At 37.2% G+C, this 21,503-nt stretch overlaps 1 long non-coding RNA gene across 1 annotated transcript in view; it reads right to left on the bottom strand.

Moving 5' to 3' along the window:
- Window positions 1-21,503, bottom strand: part of si:dkey-172h23.1 — a 93,239-nt gene that overhangs the window by 8,461 nt on the left and 63,275 nt on the right. The window contains exon 3 of the long non-coding RNA NR_170249.2: window positions 7,506-7,589. This is a non-coding gene — a long non-coding RNA (si:dkey-172h23.1). The remainder of the gene's footprint in view (window positions 1-7,505; window positions 7,590-21,503) is intronic.

The following is a 21,503-nucleotide window of genomic DNA, read 5'->3' on the forward strand; positions in this document are numbered from 1 at the left end:
GTTCTGTCTGTGCTTCCCCTGGAAAACGCGTGGCATGATGGTATTATGGGTGATTTGTCATTGTTGGCAGGTGTTTTATGCAGCACTCAGTGGAGCCGTGGAGCAGCATGCTTTCTGACACACGCCAGGCAGCGATGCGACGCTCAACTTGTTCTTGGTCTCTTGTTCGGTGCCAAAGCATTTCAGGCCCCGTCTGATGAAACTCTCTGAATGCGCTGGTCCTGGAAAATGGTGCCAACAGAGACGGGGACAGGGCGGAGATGTGTCTGCGGTGGGTTGATCCTCTTTATGCTTCTGTAGTCTCTTTTGGAGGGAAGAATTCATCTAAATCTCGGTATTCAAGGTGGTTTGACAAACAAGGTGGAAAAGAGGAATGATTTCAGGTTCCCCAAAGATAGAGAAAGAGATAAGAAGATAAGGCTACATCTACACTAATTCGGATAAATTTAAAACTGCGTTTCTGTCTAAAAATGCTCTATATCCATGTCTATATACAATTCTTTTTTTAAAAAAAAAAGGTCGTCCACACTAAAATGACTGAAAGCACTTTCATGAGATGCTTTTACCTGCTTCATATCTGCCTGGTGTTTATTTACTTTCTGTCTCTTTGAAAAGTTGCAACATTCCGTGTCCTTTAGGGTTGCACCGATACCATTCTTTTTGGAGTACCGACCAATACAGATAAGATCCCGATCTGTTGTGGCCCTGATTATGTTTCATTTTTTTGATATTAAGATTTTTCTTTGAAATTGTAATAGGCTGATATTTTCCTGCAGGTTTAAAGCAGACTAAACTAAACCGTCTGTGCCCAATATTACGAGTGACTCTGATTTTTTATTTTTTTTGTCAGAAAAATTTTCTTTTATAAACGAATTTCCTTTAGTATAATTTGTTGGGTATTTTAATGTATTTTTGTTGGTCAGTTGTCTAAAAAATAAGAATATTTGAGGTGAAGTTCGAAACAAGATCTGCTTATTTCAGCGCACAAACTGACAAACAAGTTGGTTAAATAAAATATTGATAGAAATAAAATGTTAATGACAATTCATATGCGCCGGGCTGTCAGATTCACTTTTAATAATTTAATCAAATACTTTGACCACAAAGAGCCGGGCTTTACAAACTGTTCGCAGCACTTAAAGTATTCCCCTCTGAAGAATAAACTCGGAAGGATGAGAGAACAGAAACTTATTGTGAGAAGAATTTTACGGAGCGGTGCACATCGCGTCTGCGCAGCCGGTGCGAATGAAGTGCTGAGCCACAGCGCGCAGCTCTCCGGTATCGGCGGACACTTCCAAAACAGCAGCTCAAAAGGAAGAAATCAGTGCGTTGAGAATCTGTTCACTGTAGTATTGAGCCTTTTCTAATTTAAAGTTTCAGGTAGGCCTACTTTGTGTGTGAAGAGTAGGTAATAACCTTCTCTACTCCAGTGTTGCGAATGCGATCTGCTGATCTAACAGACACAGCGTAACATGATTTAGAAACGACAATGAACTCTATGTTGCAGGTCAAAATTAACACATTTAATGCAAAACTAAATGCATTTCTCCACTGATTACTTTTATTAACAGAAACAAATAGTCTTGGAGAAAGTTTTTCGTCATGAACACCACACGCAGCTTGAATTGTGAATGAATGGAGAATGATTGACCGGCGCAGTGAAATGAAGCGCTGAACTGAACATGAATTTGCACTTAAATATCCATCTATGCTTCACATTAAACTATAGAATGGCTTCAGAAAATTTGGGATATAGTAGGCCTACATGACAACTTTTTAGTCCCTTATTATAGGCTATCTTTGTAGCTTTTGTTGGCTTATACATTACACAAAATATAGCGCACTCGCAACATCAGATTTGGATCGGTACCAGCTGGTCGATACACAATCCAGCAAAAATATGCGGTATCGAAACGATATATGCTCCAAATATCGGGATCGGTGGATACCTAGTGCCCTCTGCAGAGAGGCAATATGGAGCATGTACAAACTGACATTAATCTTTATTAACCCTCCTGTTATCCTAAAATTTGGTAACACCTTTTTTCCACGGGGGTTAATTTTATCCCAGCATTTTAAAACCTCCAGAATATGATATATATATATATATATATATATATATATATATATATATATATATATATATATATATATATATATATATATATATATTATATATTTATTTATTTTTATTTATTTATTTATTTTATTTTTTATTTTATTTTTTGCCAAAAGGTTAGTGTCAGGTCTTTGTTGACTACTTAACATCACTCTAAAATACTGAAATACCCTCCCCCAACCCCCCACTTCCTATATACAGATTGCCTAATACATTATTATAGATAAATTTACCAATCAAATCAGCATGAAAACTCAGTTTCACCTAAAATTGGAAAGGTATATATAATTTTATTGTTTTATTAGTTTTGTACTTTTACTCGCATATATTTTGTAATTTTTAACACATGAGGAGTGGAACACAATTATGTATGGGGTCAATTTGACACCAAAAAAACAAACAAACATGGTTTCCTGGGTATAGGTATTGTCAAAAGGGACATCGGCCACGAAATGGAACCAGACATTCATCCACAGTGATGTGGGGGCCTGGATTGTAAAGAAAGGGCAATCGCTGCACCCACTTGTCCAATACGTCCCATATTGCTGCGAGTTTGTCATGCTCTCATCTGCCCTTCCCTGTTTCTTTGTCATTAAAGCGCATGATACAGAAGAAATTATGGAATGTCTTCAGAGACACGGTGACTGGAAATATTGACCTTCAGTATTCCAAAGGCTTGCTTTTGCTTCTCCTTTGGACTTGTAAACTCCAGCCAAAATGAGCAACCCTATAGACTTGCAAATCAGTCATATCAAAGTTTTTTCCTGCTGTCCCCATAGACCATACTCCCCTCTAAGTTTGTCATTTCAAGTATATCATTTTCAATTGATGGTGTAATGAAAAGCTGAAATGCATGGCTTGAACATGACTGACAGCATATCTGGTGGGCACTGGAACCATTTTGATGGCATTAGCAGCCCTGAGTCTACCCTGTCATTCAAGTGGGGAGCGGTAATAATATCATGCTAATCTTACGTTCACCAAGTTTCCCCCTATTAAATTACGAAAAGTTGTTCAATCTGAAGCAAAAAAACAATGTCAACTGTATATGTACATAAGTTAAACATTGAATAGGTCAAATTTACCCCAAGAATATTAGTATGATTAAAGCTGTTAAAACGAACAGTTTCCGGAAGATCTGCTTAACAATGTCATACACCATGCAATTGAATTAGTCACATGACTTCGTCACACGATTAAATGCAAAGACTATAAAATACACAAGACGTGTCACACTTATAGTTTTGAATGGGGAAAATAATAAAAATGAAAAATTACTTTTACGTTTGTACTGTATTTATTTAATACGGTACAAATACTGGTGAAATACTGGTGACCACAGCTGTTGTTTTTTTACTGTAAATTTTATGGATTTCTTTTTTACAGTGTCTTTACTGTAAATGCAAATTAGTTACTGCTCCCTGCTCCTTTCCAAAAATTGGTAGAGTCTTTAAAACACCTGCCTCAGTTGCTCTGTAAAAAAACAAACTTAAACTCCTGTAATATAAGGCTTTCTCTCACTGATATATTGTGTGAGATTAAAACCAATTTTTGTATCATTGTTTTACCGAAGTTTGCAGTGTTGATTGTATCTGTGAATGTAAACAGATAAAAATGGTAGAATTTATATTAATATGTTATATCTGTGAAAACAGCATCTATTGGGCATGAATATAACAGACTAATCCCAGTTAGTGTTCCTGGTTTCTCTTGGTTTTTTTTTTAGCGCTTTCATCCCTTGGTGAAGTTTGTTCCTTTTTACTGTCGCCATTGGCTTGCCTGGTTTAGGATTGCGCATTGATGGATTTGCTATCCAGTGTTTGGACTTTCAGCAGTGAAAATTAAACCACACTGAACTGAACTAAATGAAGTTTAATTTCGAGAGGAGCACGTGATATGATTGACTGCAGCTGGCCACTCATCTACATTCATTAGCTAGCCAATCAGATTGGTCCAAACTTACTATACTGTAAGTAACCTAGCTAAGAACTACTCCTTTATCTTCGTTTCCCGAAAAAAAAAACCATCCACCCCTTCTCTTCCTTTCCTCTATTGCCGAGGGGAGCTTTCGAGAACACCTGATCTCGTACTCCCCTCACATGCTCTATGGACCTGGCGGGAGCCCTGGGCTCAACTGTCTCCGAGCTCAGGGTTCTCTCCCGGGACAGCATGCCAAACCTGCTAACTTGCTAACAAGTTGTCAAACAGTATCTAAGTGTGAACTCTTGAAACTAAACTTCAACTCTGAAAACTGGACTGACAGTTTCAATTTACTAGAACTAAAGATGAATTGAATTAAATTTAATATCATAGAACTAAGCAACCTTTGGGAGGAATTATTTAAATATGTCAATTGTAATGTGTACGTTCCCAAAAGAAAACTCAAAAAATAACCTGCTGGAGTGACATCATTATACACTAAAATAAGCTGAAAGTGTAAAAATCATGATAAGACCCTATTTAAATACATGATACATATAGTAACATTTATTCAACATGAATTCGATTAGTAATCTGAATTCAACCAAAGCTCAAAAAATGACTGACATAGTGTTTATAATCTGAAACAACTTGAAAAGGTCAAGATTTAAATCACTAAATGCATTCCTGTTTGATATGCAATTGAACCATGCCACTTTCTTTCTGTAGACATAACAAGAGCACTTTTTACTTAATGAGGATTCAGACATTTTGACCCAAACTTTGACCTAAAGCTTCCAATTACAAAGTGTTCGCTTCTAGGTTTACAATGTTGAAAATGATACGTGATGTTACTAATGAGCCATTTGGACAGCGTTTGACATTAAAGAAACTATTTAAATGAATAAAAAGCCCCGCTTCTGAATAATAGCTATCAGATAACCATTCACAGCCAACCAATCACTGTCAATATCTTAATGTTTTAATATGCTAATCTATTCTAGTTTTGCCAAACCACTTCTGAATACAATTTAAAAGACATGAGAGCTTTAAACACACACTAAGCTGTAATGAAATGGAAATTGCATTCCTGTTTCATTGTGCTGAACTGCGTGAGGAGCAGAATACATTTTGTTGCCCCTTCAAATGTATCATTTTAGATGTCACTGACCTTTGATGTTTTATTAGTAAAGCTTCATATTGTCCCTTTGTTTTGCACAATCACATTTTTTTGTTATTATAATACCATTAAAATTAGTTAACAAAGAGACCATGATCAACAACCTAAAAATAATTTCACCCATCTATTAAACAAAAAAAGTAATTCAAAATATGTCCAAAAAAATTGTTTGGATTTATTATTGTAGTCGACACTTTAGACTTTTAATGGTCCATATATATGGGGGAGAGATTGTCGCTGTCGAAAGTGAGGGGCTGTAGGTGTAGGTGGACGAAAGTGAAGAGCAGGGGGTTGTCGCAAACGAAAGTAAAAAGAGTTGGGGAGCCGCGGAAGAAAGTGAAAGTGATCATCGGACAGGGGAGGAGGGTGTTTGAGGAGGGGCACAAATTAAGCCCTGTATGTGTGTGTGTGTGTGTATATATATATATATATATATATATATATATAAAATTATAAGCCCCTTCGCTTAGAAGATTATAACAGTCTGATTTCTAACTATAGCAGATGAAATCATTATTAAACTTATAATACCTGCCAACACTCCCAGTTTTTCTAGGAGCATCCCATATTTCAGACCAATCTTCCGCAACTATCCCGTTTTTATTTCTTCCAGAAAACTCCCGTAATTTCACCCCCCCCTTTGGTACAGTCTGTAAACACCCCCGGGACACCAACTTTGGTAGAGTGCCCGATCGCAGTGGCCGCCCAAAGCCAGCTGCATCCTATCTCGGTTCTTAACAGTGTTGTTCAGAGACCTCACCCCCGAACACCCCCTCCCCCTTTGTCTCCCAGATTTTCAGAGACATGTTGGCATATATGCTGGTAAGTGATATTCTAAGTCGATCTCTCTTTTGTTTGTTGTGGTGCTGTATTTATACCGATTTGCTTGCATATCAGGAATGTGTTTTGTGTTGACAGAAAGAAACAAGCAAGTCCACATGTGTTTAGAATTTTTCCTTATTGCAAACACAACAGCAGTCTAGTAATGATTGTGTTGCTTTATTTAGGGTTAATCATTGTGATATCCCGATTGCAACAAAGAAATACTGTAGACTGTAGCACTATAAGAAGATATCTCTGTAGATGGACAGCAATTTATGTCACGTTCAGCCTTATAATCTTAAAGTGTGAGCAAAATCTGCTGTTTTATCATTATTTTAGACATTATGTTACAGAGAGTCATTCAAACTCTAGCTCTAAAGTGACGTTGGTGAATTAGTAACGGCTTCTGCTGTTTTGACATTAGCTGCAGATGTGAATGAAAGGCGGAAGAAAGTAGGTCCTAATAAAAAAGGTTTTTTAGACTCTGTGTTTGATTTTTTTATTTATATAAACAATTGTGCCATCAAACTGTTGTATAAACGCAATATCACACTTGTAGCAGTGCAATATGGCTGTATATCAGCACTGGTGGGACTGGTGGGACGCTAAGGCACGTGCCAACGAAGAGACACAGATGCTGGCTTCTGTTACTTTTCGAGCTGCCGCTGACCACTTAACTCCATATGGGTGCTTTTCTCTGGTGTTATCAGTCCCGGTAGCTTGTCGCATACATCAATAGACTTGGAATGAGGAGCGGAGCTGACCATGACAACAGGGTTCAAGTTTGGCGACAAATGGTACCAGAAACCAAATAAAACTAACGCAAAAATACATAAATAAACAACAGGCTTAAAATGTGTGCAATCTTGTGAACGCAACAGCTTTTCTTTTATTAGATTTCTTTTGAAAACACTATCGTTTGGGTTTAGGGAACGGGGTGGGTGGGTCAGTCGGTCAGTCAGTCGACAGCAAGCTGATCTGGTCGGCTGAAGTGTATATTGCGCCCTCTTGTGGATTTACGTGAGAAGAGGTTGTGCGAGAGAACTTTGAGATCATCAAAAAGTGTATACAGAAGCCTCTGGTGGATTTGCAAAAACAAAACCTGTAAGCAGACATACCTCCGGTTACATATTTATAGAAATACATAGAAATGTAGACCTGGGTATGTTTCCGCAATAAGCCTGGGTTGCTATATTCAGTCACTTAGAAATAGATTATCATACTGAAAAAAAAGTCTGCAGCAACGCCAGATTAATGCAAACGCAAGGTTTGATTGGTCGGAAAACAACATGAAGTTCACTTTTCAATCACACAATAAGATTTTAACATAATAACATGACTATCATAACAATAAAGACGAATTTAGCCTGAGTTGTATTGACCACAATAAAGCCTCCCAATTCCTCATGCTAATTCAGTCTAATTTGTGAAATGTACATGACTCCCAAAGCTTATGCAGATTACCTTATGCCACGTTCTCCTGACTTTTTATGTTTGTTTGGTAAACATCACTGGACTGCAGACTCGTGGGTATCCGCCTGCATCCTTCTGCAATGTTACAGAATATATGACAAAAATGATGCATCATCACACATTGACACACAAAAACACGGCTGTTGCAATCAGCATGAGATCACGAGATGATAAAAAAACATCAAACGACACCAAAACCATGAACAAAACAAAACATAAAACAACATGGGCCGTTCCATTGGGAATTGACTGCATTGTGAATAAAGCGGTTTCATACAGTACCTGAATACAAGTTTGCTGTGGTTTTGAGGAGGGATGAGAAAGGAATCAGTTCATATTTGTTTTAGCCTCTACCAGCTGGGAACTGAGATGAAGGTCAAATTCACCCTTGAGAGCACCTTATCATTTCCTAATGATAGTGCTTAACCTGCATTAAATTACTGTGCTAACTACTGCCGTTTTAAAGGTTGTGTAACCTACCACAATAGCTTCGAGTAATACACAGCTTTTATTTCTGCCACACATACTGGCAGAAATAGTAGTGTAGTCGACTCAAGACCGTCTATTAAAAAATAAAGTTCAAACTTTATAGGAAAGAATCCACATTTACTGTCTTAGAAATCTCGTATATTAAACCAGTGAAACAAATAGGGATAATAAGAAGCTGTTTTCAACTGTATGAAATTACCAACACCAAAATTAATCTTTGCTCTGCAGATTTGGTATCAGAAAAAAAATAAAGTTTCGAATACAGAAATATAATGAAAAAATAAAACCATTTTTAATATGGAAGCAGAAGTGTTACACAGTGCATCTGGAAAGTATTCATAGCGCTTCACTTTTTCCACATTTTTTTTATGTCACAGCCTTATTCCAAAATGGATTAAATTCATTTATTTCCTCAAAATTCTACACACAATACCCCATAATGACAATGTGAAAAATAATTTCTTGAAACTGTTGAAAATTTATAAAAAAAATAAATAAATAAATAAAAAAATAAAAATAAAAAAAATCGCATGTAAATGAGTATTCACAGCCTTTACCGTGAAGCTCTAAATTGACCTCGGGTACATCCTGTTTCCACTGATGTTTCAGCAGCTTAATTGGAGTTCACCTGTGGTAAATTCAGTTGATTGGACATGATTTAAAAAGGCATACATCTGTCTATATAAGGTCCCAGGGTTGACAGTGCATGTCAAAATACAAACAAAACATGAACACAAAGGAATTGTCTGTACACCTCCATGACATGATTTTTTTAAATTGTTGCAAATTTATAACAAATAAAAAACCTGAAAAATCAGATGTGCAGACATATTCCCAGCCTTTGCTCAATACTTTGTTGATGCACCTTTGGCAGCAATTACAGCCTCAAGTCTTTTTGAATATAATGCCACAAGCTTGGCACATCTGTCTTTGGGAATTTTTGCCCATTCCTCTTTGCAGTACCTCTCAAGCTCTATCAGATCGGAGAGGAAGCCACAGTGTACAGCCATTTTCAGATCTCTCCAGAGATGATCAATAGCATTTAGTTCTGGGTTCTAGCTGGGCCACTCAAGGACATTCACCGAGTTGTTGTGAAGCCACTCCATTGATATTTTGGTGGTTCGAGTCATTGTCCTGCTAGAAGATGAACTGTCGCCCCAGTCTGAGGTCAAGAGCACTCTGAAGCAGGTTTTCATTCAGGAAGTCTCTGTACATTGCTGCATTCATCTTTCCCTCTATCCTGACTAGTCTTCCAGTTCTTGCTGCTAAAAAACATCCCCACAGCAGAATGCTGCCACCACCATGGTATTAGCCTGGTGATAAGTGGTATCTGGTTTTCTCCCAACATAACACCTGGTATTCACTCCAAAGAGTTCAATTTTAGTCTCATCAGGCCAGAGAATTTTGTTTCTTATGGTCTGAGAGTCCTTCAGATGCCTTTTGGCAAATTTAAGGTGGGGAGTGACTTCCGTCTGGCCACTCTACCATACAGGTCTGACTGGTGGATTGCTCCACAGATGGTTGCCCTTCTGAAAGGTTCTCCTTTCTCAAAAGAAGAGCGCTGGAGCTCAGACTTAGTGACCATCGGGTTATTGATCACCCCCCAGACTAAACTGAAGCGCTGAATACTGAATATGAATACTTTCGGGATGCACTGTATACAGTATATTATAAAGTACTGTATATAAATAATAGTATGACACAATTACAATAGCCTTATGATAATCATGTTTATAACAGATTTATGACAAGTTATGTTATAAAGACAACATTATTTGGCATTAATCTGTTATAAACATGATTGTCACGAGGCCATTATAATTGTGTCATACTATACCTAAGAAAGGTTATAATGTTTTAGTTTACATCAAGTGTCATAGCAAAGTCATCTCAAACAATGTCAACTATGCATTTAAAATGAAATTACACATTTTTCTTTACTGCATCCAAGCACTTTCCGTGGCCCGTTTAAAATACACAGTTAAAAGCAATTGCTTACTTGAAAAAACTGAACAATTCTAATGCTTTAAATTTGTGACTTTATTTTACAACCCCAAATAGGAAAAAGTTGTGACAGTATGAAAGACGCAAATAAAAAAGAGATCATAAAAGTGAAAATGCGTACGATGCTCGGAGGAATCAATATTTCAGGTATTTTTGGGAGATTGAAATGGACACTGTGTGCTCTGGACAAAGAAGAAAAGGATCATGCAGACTGTTACCAGCAACAAGTCCAAGAGCCAGGGTCTGTCATGGTATGAGGTTCTGTCAGTGCCCTTGGCAAAGGTAACTTGCACTTTTGTGATGCACCATTAATGCTGAAAAGTACATAGAGATGTTGGAGCACAATATGCTGTCTTCTTTTCCAGGGACACCCATGCATATTTCAACAAGACAATGCAAACCGCATTCTGCACACATTACAAAGTCCTGGCTACAGGTACTTGACCGGCCTGTCTGCAGTCCTGACCTGTCTCCAATCTGTGTCCGACCTGTCTCCAGAGAATCTATGGTGCATTTTGAAGCACGAAAATTACACCAGAGACACTTTATCACTTAGTGTCTTTAGTACCTAAATGTCTTTTAAGTGCTGTGGAAAATTAATGGCAACATTACAAAGTAGTGAATGCTTTACTGTTTCAACTTATTTTGAAATGTGTTGCAAGATCGAAAATTGGAATACATGTATATTTTGGAAAAGAAAAAAAAACAATAAGAATCATAAAGGACCACAATAAATAATGTTTGTTGTATTGTCTGCAATGAAATAAAAGTCAAAGTAAATTTAGAAATCACAACTTTCTTTTAATTTACGTTTTCCATACTGTCCCAACTTTTTTCTAATTTGGTGTTGTAAAAGTTAAGTAAACCATTGTAAATTGGAAATGTTAAGTTGACTTAATTTTATGATTATGATCATAGTTTATTTAATTAAAATGATTAAGGCAACATGTTTACTTCTATTTTAAATCAAAGTCAGCTAATGACGTTAAAAGCAACAGGTCTACTCATATTTTAAGTGAAGTAAACTAATCGTTTTTTTCGTCAGTGAAGAATGTTTGAAAATTATTAGAAAATAAGGTGGTCGCTAAATGCACTGGAGTCTTCCTTGATTTGAAAGACACCGTTGTATCCCTCATCCATCAATTTTTTTTTCTTCAAACCCTGTAAAATTAGCAACATTAGCAAGGGACACTAAAGATGGAATGTTTTTCTGTTTTCTTGGAACCATTTACAATTGCTTTTTTTTTTTTTTTCATCAGTGTCATTCACTGTGGAAAAACATTTTTGTTAAATATATTTTTCCATGACACCAAACTGATGAACTAGTGTCAACAAAAGCTGGTTGTGGTTGTCATTTCCTGTCAAAAATCATGAACAACAGCTGCCAAAATCCAGTTATTTTGACTCACTGCCTCTCTCCTGTTCCAGTTGCATCTGTTTTGTTTACTTTAAATGTTAGACTCAAAATTTGACCTACAGTGCTGGTTACATCCCATCTGGTTACATCAACAATTCTTTTGTTTGTGTATAAATTATTGCAAGTTGTGTCCTGATTTATATATATATATATATATATATATATATATATATATATATATATATATATATATATATATATATATATATATATATATATATATAGTTAGAGAACCAGGAAAGACTTCTGTTGTTTTATTCTTCTTTTGTTGTCAGGTCAATAGTCTTTCACTGCAAGTTAGGTTTGTTTTTTTTTGTATTTTGGCTTTGTTTCTGCCGCTGCATGCAGCTTTCCTTTTTTTCAGCCTTATAAATAAATGGATGCTGAGTTTCTTGAAATGTGTTTGAAGGTGCTGGAACTGAAGAAAAGTTGGTTTATTTTGTTGTGTACTCTATACCTTTTAACCCCTAGGCTAAACTTAGGTCTGTAACTTTTGGTCGCTCGTTTGCCTTGTCTGTATATGCTTGTTTGTGCAAATGAATAAAATTAGGAGCTTGTTTTAAACGTTTAATTGCAATATACATTTCTATGTTTTAACAGCCACATTATACTTGAGAGGGTGAGAAATGAGAAACATGTACAGGTAATTACGTTAGCATATTAAGTTAGCATATAGATCTGTTGTTTATTTAAGTCTTATGAGTCCACCTTTCTACACAGACTGCTGTAAATCTACCCACAAAAACTCAAGCTAGATCTTCATGATGTTCTGACCTGGTGTTATATACTCTATTTATTATTAAAATTACAATTTAAACCATTACAGAATTTGTAATGGCTATTATGGGAACAGTATTGGTTTAAATGAAAACTGTAATGGTTCCTGCTAATACTTTGTTTACAAATTGAAAGTGCTGATGTAAAATACCCCAAAATACACTGACTTTAATTTTTATAGGCTGATCGTTTTTAAAATGTTATGGCATCTTTCATGGTAACCCTTAGAACTTGTGTAGCTATCAATACACAGTAAAAATCTGCCACCAATATGCTTATTAGCATGCCAAATAGGATTGAAAAGTTGAAATTGAACATGCTAGACATGCTAACAACATTGTATTAGATGCTAAATGTTTATTTCGCCTAACGTGTCTGAAAAATGATAGTAATGCGCTAATTCATGTTAGCACAGTGTTAAAAAATGTTAGCATACTACCTGTGCTAACATTGATTACTATTTAGATCAGTATACTAAAACTGCTATTGCTATATACTATTGCTATAGCGATAGTTTTGAAGCCATGGTTTAAAAAATAGTAGTACTATGGTAAAACTGTAGGAACTATGTTTTTTGTTGTGTACTGTGGTTTTAAAAACCAAGGTTTTGATATTATGGTTTTACTACAATAGTAAAAGTGAAATTGTAGTAACCACGACTGAAGTAATCATGGTTGTTTGGTGCATACTGTGGTTTAAGTATTGTCAGTACGCACCAAAAAAAAAATTACAAAAAATAAATCATGGTTATTATGATTCCTATAGTTTTACTATTGTTCTACTACAGTTTTACTATTGTAAAACCAGGGGAAATTTTTGTAAGGGAATAAGTGAAAACATCTTAGCCATGTGTTAAAACAACATGCTAGCACCATGCTACTTTATTCTAGCAACATTCCAGAGAGCACACCTAAATCTGCAAGATATTTCAAAGAGGGTTTCATCTGAAAAACATTTGCTGTGTAGAAAATATGGATAGACATTGTTTAAATGTTTTACATACTTTGTAAATCCTAAAGCAATATTTAAATCTGTCTATTTAACATTCGAAAAGAGATAAACATGTGCTCTAAAAATAGCCAATGGGTTAAAACATGCTAATATGTGCTATTAACAACACAGTTTATAACCTTAGAAAAGTGTAACAGCAAAAACTGCAAGGAGAAAGACTAGAGGCTGTTTTTGAATGGATGTCAATAAAGAAGAGGTTTCTGCTCTTGTTGCTTATCCCTTTATGAGACGACGGCTTTTTGATTTCAACGTGTTTGCCCTGAAACAGTAGGCTAATATGCTAGAGTGATCTATTTCAGAGTTCAAATGCTGTCGACAAAAAGTGCTGCGTGTGAAGTCACAGACAATTTTGTAGATTTAAATTTACACTCACCGGCCACTTTATTAGGTACACCTGTCCAACTGCTTGTTAACGCAAATTTCTAATCAGCCAATCACATCCCATAAACTCAATGCATTTATGCATGTAGACATGGCCAAGACAATCTGCTGCAGTTCAGACCGAGCATCAGAATGGGGAAGAAAGGTGGTTTAAGTGACTTTGAATGTGGCATGGTTGTTGTTGCCAGACGGGCTGGTCTGAGTATTTCAGAAACTGCTGATCTACTGGGATTTTTACACACAACCACTTCTAGGGTTTACAGAGAAAGAGAAAATATCCAGTGAGCAGCAGTTCTGTGTGCGCAAATGCCTTGTTGATGTCAGAGGTCAGAGGAGAATGGCCAGACTGGTTCCAGCTGATAGAAAAGCAAAGGGAACAGTAACTCAAATAACCACTCCTTACAACTGAAGTATGCAGAAGATCATCTCTGAATGCACAATACGTCAAACCTAGAGACAGATGGGCTACAGCAAAGATAACATGCCATGTTATAAAGCGCAAATCATCTCTGACTGGTTTCTTGAACATGACAATAAATTCACTGTACTTAAATGGCCTCGACAGTCACCAGATCTCAATTTAATAGTGCACCTTTGGGATGTAGTGGAGCGGGAGATTCGCATCATGAATGTGCAACCAACAAATCTGCAGCAACTGCGTTAATGCTATCATGTCAATATGAACCAAAATCTCTGATTAATATTTCCAGTACCTTGTTGAATCTATGCCACAAAGGATTAAGGCAGTTTTCAAGGCAAAATTGGGTCCAACTCGGTGCTAGAAAGTGTACCTAATAAAGTGGCCTGTGAGTGTATATTCTCCTTCATTTGTATGGTTCCCACAAAAAAATGACAGAAATATATTGACAATGGTAACAAGTAAAGTAAACAATGTTAAAACATGCTAAACTGTGCTAAATATCTCTTTGTTTTGAACCTTATAAACAATTTCAAGGCAATGTCAAAAATTAAGGAAAGACTTTCGTAATCCAGCATGAACGTTTGTTCGAATACGAAGTGTGCCTGTGTGTCTCAGATAGTCATAATCACAGGCTTTTTTTAATAAACTGCACAAGCAATGTAATGTTTCTGGTTTCTCTGCAATTCGCATAAAAACTAGTCTACAGGTTTTCATAAGAAACCTTGGACGTCTGCAAAAGTAACATTCTCTAACAGCTGATCACACTATCACAATAAAAAGCGTTTCAGTCATGCAAATTCTTACATATAGCCTCTCCGTATAAACTAAAGTCTGTTTTTTCTTTTTTTATTTCAATAGATAACATGTCTCATATTAAAATAAGTGATGTCAAAAACATCTCTTGAAGCTCCAGTAGTACCGCATGCATCATACTGAATAATTAAACAATATGGCAGTTAAGAGTAAAATATTTATGCCTTTTCAGCAGAATAAGAGACAGAATTGGATATTGTGATGGAGTTCAGCTCAGAACAGAGTTTCCTGTGTTTACGCATCAATGTGATTGTATCGCTGCTGAAATCCTGCCTGATTTCCGATGGTGGTTTTAAATCAAACTAAACTGACTTCAAGTATTGAGACGTGGCTGGTGTGGAGCGCTAGAGGCATGCAGGCGAATGACGGGGTAAACAGAAGTGGGGAAGAGTCGATGAACCATTGCAACCTCACACAAAATGAGTCACATGCTCACTGATTTCGGTTCAGTTACTCATTAAAGTGAATCAGTCATGAGGTGAGCTCATGTAACCGCCTCCACTGTGCATGAACCCGTTTGCCTCTTTCTGCATGTGCTCAAAAACTGTCAGGTTTTTGTATTCAGTTACTGTATGAAGTAGTTTACTAAACTGTGATTTAATTTAGTAATACTGGCTTTGAACTATGCGAGAAAGATTTAGACTATGTTATTTACATTTACATGGTGTCATTTAGCAGACACTTTTGTCCATAGCGACTTACAATTAAGGAAGAATACACACAAGAAGTGCAAATTATACAATGGAACTGTTTGTGCATAGAGAATTAAGTGCTTAAACATGAGTGTTTCTACAGGTGGTTTGTCAAGCCCACTCACCTGTCTGGAGCACACCTCATAAATGCACATTGTTTTTTTTTTTTGTACACTAATTCGGAAATACCAAAAGTTGACATTACTGAAAACATTTTCCGTCTTTTACTCCACATATGTTAAGACAACATCCAGTATAAGACACTTATACTGTAACTTCTCTGTAACAGATTTTTATATGAAGGGAAGCTTTGGCAAGAAAATAGAAGGTTGTGTGCCTCTCTTCTATTATATACAGTAAGGGCTAAAATTATGACTTAATACAATAATAAAGTTTTACTGTGTTTTTCTAAATGCAAGGAGAGATTTTTTTTACTGGTTTGTTAATGCATCTTGAAATCTTACATATCCACACCATGAAAAACAACTTTTAACCTTGAAAAGTAAAAAAAAGTGATAGTTTGAAGTAGTACTGTGTCTGGGATGGTAATGTATATTAAAGATTAAAAACCTAGTAATAAACTGCCAGTCTGTTATTTTAGAGACATATCTCTAGGGCTGGGCAATAAAATCGATATCTGTCACGTTCCGGTAAAGGGAAAAAGGAGCGAGGACCCAAGTGACCCAAGTGCAGAGTAGATAGGATTTTATTAAATAATAAAAATAAAATAAAATGCAAAATAAACAACCCCGAGGGGGAAAACACTAGTAAAACTAATAAACAAACAAACTTGACTGGGCAGGCACGACAAGGCAATGCTGGACACAGCAGGACAGGTAAAGATGGACAACATGTGATGACGAACTCGCACAGGACAGCAGACATAAGGGGTTTATAAACTGTAGGAAATTAACACAAAAACAGATGAACATAATTAACTAATAATGGGTTAACAAGGAGGGTGGGACTAGACAATAGACGGGAGAGCGCATGACACAGAGAGACAACACAAGCCATGCGCTCACAAAAAACAGGACAAGAACATGCAGCCAATGAGAGAACTCATTAACCGCATGTTCATGACAAGACGAGCGCAACACTGAAGCACAAAACAAAAGCACGTGACCACAATGTAAACATTGAGCCACGTGCTTTGAGAAAAGACGCAAGACACGAGCACACGATAGATAAACACCTTACCGTGCGCTCACACATAAGCAACGTGCATGCTTCATCTCAGCGCCAACCAAAACTGAAACCAACTAGACGGAGGCGCCGAGAATAAAGCAGCGCGATGCTGACAGAACAAACACAAACACTAGTACAAGAGTGCGCGCAACTGATGGACGCAGAGCGTGCGCGGCCACATCAAGCGGAAGCGCGCACACTCTGCGTACACCCACGACGGTGCGCGCGCACACAGAGACAGAAACAGGACCAGACATGAGTAGTGTCAGAGCTCTGCCACCAAAACAAGAATTTACAAGACCAAAGTGACAGAACCCTGACAATATCTGTATTTATTGACCGAACACAATTGTCAATATCGATAAAAAAAAAACAAATTTAAAAAAAGATTCAGTATGAAGTTTCAGAAGGAAGGCTATAGTTTTATTAAAATCTGGCAGCTGAGTGCACGCCTTGAAAGCAATGCCAAAAAGCTTAGAGTTTCATTTCCAATGGAGGCGTCCAACTAGCACGACACGCACATATTGTGCAAGCGGTGTACACGTGACGCGTGCACATTTTCCAGGTACACGCAGTTGAAAATATCTGAACTTTTCTGAATGGCGCGAGCGCACCGTGATTCATGCAAGTAGAACAAACCAATCTGCTTTATACTTTGGATGCAGTATACACATTTCAGTAATAACGGCAGACTAATTACCTCAGACAAATACGGCGCACGCGAACACTGCAGCGCTGTTTAATTCTCTCTATAAACTTGTCTCAGAGCTGGAGCAATGATTTGTCCGTTTGTCATCCTATGAGAAATGGTTGATGGTCACCAAGTTATGAGAGACAGCAAGGGAGCGTCAAAAATATGAAGAAAACTACATGCTCGTGCTTGTCACTTCAGGTCAGAATAACAACACATGCTAAAATGAGTGCCATATAGCAGCAGTGAGAAATAAAAAAGGATGTCGCCAAAGTGGCTTTTTGGTTTCTTTGTTGTGCATCACAGCCACTAGCACCCCATCTGAAAGATTTTTTAGCAAAGGAGCAGTGGCGGATTTAGGCATAGGTGTAACAGACGCCAGCTAGTAAGTGCTGTGCAGGTAAACTTCACTCCTCTGACCTCTAAAGGTGCTCTAGTGAGAGGCGCTAGAGGTCATGGTCTTTAGCCTCCTTGTTAGAGCAACCGACTCCCATGTGGAAGGTCGCCGGTTCGATCCCAGCTCGGAGCGGGTTGGGTGGTGTAGGACCGGCGGGGTTACATTGGTGCCGTGACCCGGATGGGAGTGAGGTTTAGGGGGGTGAGTGTAACAGACGCCAGCTAGTAAGTGCTGTGCAGGTAAACCTCACTCCTCTGACCTCTAAAGGTGCTCTAGCGACAGATGCTAGAGGCCATGGTCTTTAGCCTCCTTGGTAGAGCAACCGACTCCCATGCGGAAGGTCGCCGGTTCAATCCTAGCTCGGAACGGGTTGGGTGGTGTAGGAACGGTGGGGTTACACAGGCAATATGGGAGAGAGCCCAGGACAGTATCTTGCTAGGGCTATCATGGAGACCCCAACTTTTCGGGGCAGATGCACGCAGTAGAAAACATCTTACGGTGAGAGTTGTGTGTGCCTTTCAGTGCAATGTAAACAAAAGATATGTTAGAAGAATATTTAAATAATTTAATATTAAAATGATTATGCATGCATGAACGCAGATGGCAACAACAGTTAATCTAAATAGCTACTTACCTTATATAAAATTTAAATTTACATTAGACATGATATCCTTGAAACCATGATCATTCTTCAGACTATATAATCGTACAACCAAAATCTATAATTGTTGCATCCCTAATTGCTATGCAGTTAAAAAATAACGTATGAAAGTGTCTGAATGTAGAACATGCCTACTTCAGCAATGCACTGCTTTGTTGTGCGAAAAACAACATTTGAATGTTTGTAAAAAAAAAAAAAAAAAAAAGTTCTGTTGTACAATGCACTGACATTATGTAGTATCAAAATACAATATATTAACATTTTAACATCTTAGATGTCTTGTACTTTGCCTTCAATCTTTACGTCGTAAGAAAAAATACAGTGAATGGGCTCTTATATGCAGTTGTGTTATCACTCATATAGAAAGTCATATCTCTCCGGCCTTTCGTTTGGGATGCTTTTCATGAACCGGCCCCCATGACAAACTAATTGAATAGCCCTGGTGTACAGTGTCAAATACACTTTGTAATCAAATTACAATTTGAATTGATGACTTTTTTTTATTATACTGGCTGCAGTTTTCTTAATGACCACTGGTGTGACTAATAACAAAAAAATTCTGAATTCTCCATTAAGTTCATTCATTCAATCATTCATTTATTTTATATCGGCTTATTCCCTTATTTATCAGGGGTCGCCACAGCGAAATAAACTGCTAACTTATCCAGCATATGTTTTACGCAGGGGATGCCCTTTCAGCCGCAACCCAGTATTGGAAAACACCAATACACACTCATTCACACACTACGGCCAATTTAGTTTACTCAGTTCACTTATAGCTCATGTCTTTGAACTGTGGGCAAAACTGGAGCACCCAGAGGAAACCCTTGCCAACGAGGAGAGAGCATGCAAACTCCACACAGAAACTGGCCCAGTCGGGGCTCAAACCAGTGACCTTCTTGCTGTGAGGTGCTTACCACTGAGCAACCCATGCCACCCTCTACATAAAGTTATTTTAACTATTTATTCAAGTCTCCTGCTTGGTGCAGTTATTAAGCATTTTCTGATCCTGATAAAATGGACTATATACTGAAAAAAATCCTCAAGGATCTAAACAGAATTCCCAGTGGAATTCCTATATGAAATTTGGAAGCAATTCTAAAGGAATCTAAGAGGATCAAAGGATCTTTTAAGAATCCACACAGAATCAAATAAAATCCCTCTGAACAATCCAAGGCTCCTCTCTTTTTTTTCTCTCCGTTATGAAATATTACAGAGTTAGATTTTTTTTGCCTTGACACCAAATGTGAAACAAATGGGTTCAGCTTCCCCAGGGGGATTGGAAATGTGCAGCCATGAGGTGTCAACTGAAGTCAATTGAATTTGGTTGAAAGGAAGCCAAAGACGGAATGAATCCATAAAGATGCGTTGATAGAAGAGACCACAGCATACAAACATTTTTTTAGTTTTATGCTTCACCCAGAATATAAGAATACATATAAATACATGTAGATCCTTTACTTTAATTGTTATCAGTGGAATGTGAAGAGACTTTCAACCAGCACAACAAAACATGTTTCTGAAGACAATCAGCTACTGCATCTTTAATTTTACATAAAAAATCTGAAATGTGGAAAGAAATGCTCTCACAGGTAGGTTTTTACATTTAAGCTGGGGTCATTTAATATTACATATTTTATAATTTAATGCAATTAATTTGTAACTGATTCAGTGTAAGCCTATAGCAAAATATTCATTCATTTTCTTTTCGGCTTACTCCCTTTGTTAATTCGGGGTCGCCGCAGCAGAATAAACCGCCAACTTATCCAGCATGTTTTTATGCAGCGGATGCCCTTCCAGCCACAACCCATCTCTGGGAAACATCCATCCACACACACACTCATACATCATACACTATGGGCAATTTAGCCAACTCAATTCACCTGTACCGCATGTCTTTGGACTGTGGGGGAAATCGAAGCACCCGGAGGAAACCCACGCAAACGCAGGGAGAACATGCAACGCAGGCTCGAACCAGCGACCTTCTTGATGTGAGGCGACAGCACTACCTACTGCACCACTGCGTCGCCTATAGCAAAATATTATTAATTCATTCATTTCTCGTTTAAGTATACTTCTGATTTAACCTGAACAGGTAATTGCTCTATATTGCATTGCAATATAATCACATAGCAACGCTCTCCCACAGAAATATTCATTACAACAGCACTTATTTCTGTCTTTGGTATAAAACCTCATTAAGTGGCCTGACTAGAAATGTACAGTTTTACACCATCACACTGATAACTGATAACTTTTTAGTCATTTGGCATTACTGTTGTTAAATTCCTATTATAGTAGTTTAATTAAAAATATCATATTGTTATTGGTTTGGTTAAATTGTTTAAAAAAAAAAACATTGTAGTAATTTAATTTAATTGTTTGAGCCTGAGCTGCTGTGGTGCAGTGTGCTGGTTGTTGTAACCACGCATCTTTAAAGTAAACATGAAATCAAATCTAGCATATTGATTTTGTTAGCTTACATTGCTAGTTTTGTGGTCAACAATTCATCTGTGCGTGTCAATTAAATAGAAAAAAGTTTGCCTTCTAATCGTTAACTGAAATCTGAAAATGCACTTACTGTTTGTTTTCAGTTTAATTTTCATACTACTGTACTTGGTATTGGGCGTGGCTAACATACTTGACCACGACCCTTCAGGTTTCCGTTTCAACATAGGCTCATTCTGAAAACGTAGCCCTATATACATTTCTGGAGATTGCAAATAAGATATATGCAGAAGCATGCAGAAGGACTTTTAATTTGTCAGTAACCTGGATCAAAAGCTTCCAGTGAACTGTATGCCATTACACAGTTGGCGCGTTTAAGGTCTGTTTTTTATGTAATCAACAATTTTCACTCCCTGATTAATTTACAATATAAAGTGGGTCTCAAAAAGTACGAGAAGCACAGCATTAAATTAATTTTTTCCGCACCATGTTTTTTAAATATTTTTTTTTTTTTTTACTCCAGCATTTTTAATGGTGTTTCTGCACTAGCCTGTAGATTTTGACAGGCATGTGTGTGTAAATTTTTATCTTGTTTTACA

This window comes from Danio rerio, chromosome 7, assembly GCF_052040795.2.
Source record: "Danio rerio strain M-AB ecotype USA chromosome 7, GRCz13ab, whole genome shotgun sequence".
Lineage (NCBI taxonomy): Eukaryota > Metazoa > Chordata > Actinopteri > Cypriniformes > Danionidae > Danio > Danio rerio.